The following is a 3,963-nucleotide window of genomic DNA, read 5'->3' as shown; positions in this document are numbered from 1 at the left end:
GAGGAAGGATAACAAGTTATCAAGAAGAGACTCGATACCCTAAGAGCATATATAGGTGGAGGAGGTCCCCCTCAGTCACAGACATAGGGGAGGGGAGTAGGGGGAAATGGGAAGAGGGAGGAATAGGAGGATACAAGGAATGGGCTAACAATTGAGATGGAATATGAATAAATTTATGAAAAAAATTAAAAATTAAAAAAGATCTCTCTAAACTCTTTAACTTTACGTTCTGTCCTTACTCCAGAAGTACTTCAGATATCCATAATACTTTTTATTCATATGCAGCCTGCACAGTCAACCATGGCTCTAGTGGAAGTTCTGGTTTCTTAAAAAAAAAAATCAGTTATATTATATAAATAGGTTTTTGTTTTACTCCTGAGTGTGGAGTATGGTACTGTTTCAGTTTTTCTACAACTGATAGTTGTCTCGTGCAGAGTGCGGTCCTTTTCAGCTGGTAATAGCCTTCTGTAGCTTGGAGAGGGGTGTGGTCTTTGCTATCTGGAAATGGTGGAATTCTGAGGACTCTGAGAGAGGATAAATATCATGACCCAGAGAGAGGATGACAGTTGAAGGATATGGTCAGAAGGGTGTTCCTGGTTCTTCATGATACACTTTGAAGATAAGTTAGAGATATCCTGAAACAAAGATTGGACTTGTTCCAAGGAACCTAATGACCCTAACCGGCAGGAAGTAACCTAATTGAACTATGTCCTCTGTCCCTTATAACCTTATTTCTTTGTTCCTAGAGTCAAGATGTTGGAAGGCAGATAGAGGCATTCAGGAACCCCAAATAAAAAAGAATTTAAAAACTAGTGCCTATAAGTGGTACCCAAACATGGTTAAGCTCATAAGGCCAGCAAAATGATGCCTTTTACCACTGGTTTCTTTCCAACCTTGCTCCAAGAGGAGACTTTCCATTTTTCTTTGTCTTCTTCCTGTATTATGCTTTTAAAAAGGTTGGTAAAATTGCTGAAAAGCTACAATTGTCACTCAATTCTCTTATTTCTGTAAAGCCATAGTTTCTGGGTAGATTTTGAAGAACTTGGAAAGTAATTAGTGCCACTGATAAAGGGAGAACAAATGAGTTCACACCTAGTAACAGAGATCCAGAGCTTCCCAGCTCTTGCTGCCCTGCCCTGCTCCAAACACTTTTGCTGCCAGTTGCTCAGAACTCCTGTGTGAGGCCTGGTGCCAGGAAAATCAGAATACTGTACAGGGTAAAACAACTAACCTTGATCAAACTGAGATTCCAACGGAGCAGCCTCAAGGTTACAAGATTACCACCATTAGATTTCCCAGTAGCCTCCAAAACCCTTAGATAACACAATGCTCAGTGATTCAATTGTGGAAAATTCAGCTATTTGAAAAGAAATTGTGACTAAGTTGCTAAAAGTCTCAGAGCTCAAAATGACCACTGTGTTAACTCTGAGAAATACTGTACTTTCTACCAGTGAAGCAAAGGAGCCATTTGCAGTTTCACTGGGTTCTCAACAAGAACAGGGCTTTGTAGATGCTGTAATTTATAATCATCTTTGGATATGTGAGTACAGGTCCAAGAGGGATATATCATTTGCTGAAGAAGCTTCTGTCTTTATTCACTTTATGTTTTGAACATCTTCATCAGATATTAGTTGGTCCTAGTTACAGATATTTCTCCTTGGGTCTTCTTCATTGTTCCATTGGACTACATGACATTTTGTTCTGTTTTTATTACTATATATTTTTATAATATACTTAGAAGTATGGAATGGCAATCCCTTTTGCATTGTTGTTTTGCTCATGACTGATTTGGTTATGGAGAGCGTTTTGTGTTTCAATATGAATTTTTGAATAATTTCTTTTTCTATTTATGTGAAGAATAACATGGAACTCTATTGGGTTTTATTGGATATGTAAATAGCTTTCCATAGTGTAAAGAAGCTTTAACCCAGCAATATGGCTTCTCTGACAATTGGTAACATCTAAATACTTTCTAGGTATATGTGATCCAAATAGATTACAGTATGATCTGTCCAAAATACAGAAATACCCTATTAAACCCAAACAATGATGGTAAGGTTAGATTCTTGAAGGAAACAGCCGGGTTTGAAAGTGACCTCTAATTGAAAGACAGACAAAGTGATGAATCAGAGAAAGATTTGAGAGACTGGGTCAGTGATAGGATATTCCCAATTCTCATGAGAACAGTACAGGAGAAAGAAACCACTGAAGAGCAGCACGGGAGCATGGGGGGAGTTAGAGGTTATTGTTTTGTCTTGTTTTGGTTTGGTTTGCTTTTTTACCAGAAATATTTACCATTAATTGATTATAAAAGGCAGTTTTACAGGGACAGGTTGAAGAGAAAACAAGGTAAGCACAGGTGAAGAGCCAGAGAATGAGAAGGAATTAGAAGTTTAAAATATAATACCAGAATTAGTTTGAGACCAGGCATAGCAATTCAGTTAGAAGACAAGAAAAGTTCATTTGAATCACTCAGCTTCATGTTCGGCCATGGACTGGTGCTTTCCATTTGATGGCTAATTATTCCCCCCCCCCTTGTGTCTAATTGCTGCCTTTTACGAAGAGACACTCATGTACTTCAAAATGATGTTTGTAACATGCCTAAGAAATTATTCCTGATTGCCTGATTAAAAGACCCAAAACTTGCCAGGGTAGAAAGGGGTTGATGTGGCCAAACTTTGCAGGATGTGGGGAAGAAAAGGATCTTGGGAGAAAGGAGACAGGTATTAGAGGAGGAAGAAAGCAGAGACACTACAATGGGTTAACATGGAGTAGACATGGCCAGATCAGTGTGAATGAACGTAAGCAACCAAGAATAATAAAGTATTTATTGGATTATGAATGGGAGGTAGCCCAAACAGAAATTATTAGAAGCAGATGACATGAGATAGATTTTGGGATATAATGAAAGGTAGTTTAAGTGGTTAATATTTGCCATGTCCCAGGTGAAATAAGGTGATATATTCTAAAATATACCAGATGTCTGTGCCTTTACTGATTTTCTAAGATGGTTATATAATATCACCTTAATAATATTAAGGGAAATAGTAAACATTATTCAGGCCATACTTTTAAATCAACAGCAGCACTTTAAGAGGAGTTAGGTCAAAGCAGCTGAGTTGCCCAGTCAATGAGAATTCAGAAAGGGCTAGAAAGGTTAGTGATCAACTTACATCTTACCTCCTCATCTGAGGAAATAAAAACATTTACACCATAAAATGATCTTTTTCAGAGTAATAATGCTATTAGTAAATAAGAATGCAATGCCTTTTCATTTCCTAGTGTCTTTTACAACACTTTCTTCAGAAATTTAATGTTTTCTTTGTAAAATTATTTCACCTTCTTGGTGAGGTTTGTTCCGAAGTGTTTTATTTTCTTTGAGGCTTTTGTGAAGTGGGATCTGTTCTTGAATTCTTTCTCTATGTTTTGTGTTGGTGAATAGGGAAGGTCTTGATATTTTGCAGTTGATTCTGTGCCTTGCCTGAATTGGTGATAATTTCTAGAAGTATTCATACACAAATTAGGGGTTGTCTCATGTGTACTACTATAAGATCTGCAAATAGCAGTGGCCAGATTTCTTCATTTTTTATTTCTATGTCTTTAATTTCCTTGTCTGGCTTTATTGCTCCAACTACTACCTAGAGTATTCTAGCTGTGGTGTTGAGATTTTAGTTCCTTTGTCATTTAAGCTTGAATGCAATATTTTTATCTTTTCATTGATTCAATTGTAAATTCTGTATTGCATTCTTTGTTTTATTAATCCTTACATTTTAATCTTCTTTAGCATCAGTCAGGAATATTTTCTCTTTATACTTATTATTTTTGTATTGATTGAGCTATTTATTCCCTTTTTAAAATTCCTTGGATTTTTTTCATGAACATTATGATTGTTCTTTTAAATCCTGTGCTCAACTCTTAGTATTCCTTTGATGCCAGTAGTTGTTTCTGTATGGGTTAGGATAC

Source organism: Acomys russatus, chromosome X (genome assembly GCF_903995435.1).
Source record: "Acomys russatus chromosome X, mAcoRus1.1, whole genome shotgun sequence".
NCBI lineage: Eukaryota > Metazoa > Chordata > Mammalia > Rodentia > Muridae > Acomys > Acomys russatus.
Note: the sequence above shows the minus strand (reverse complement) of the source record.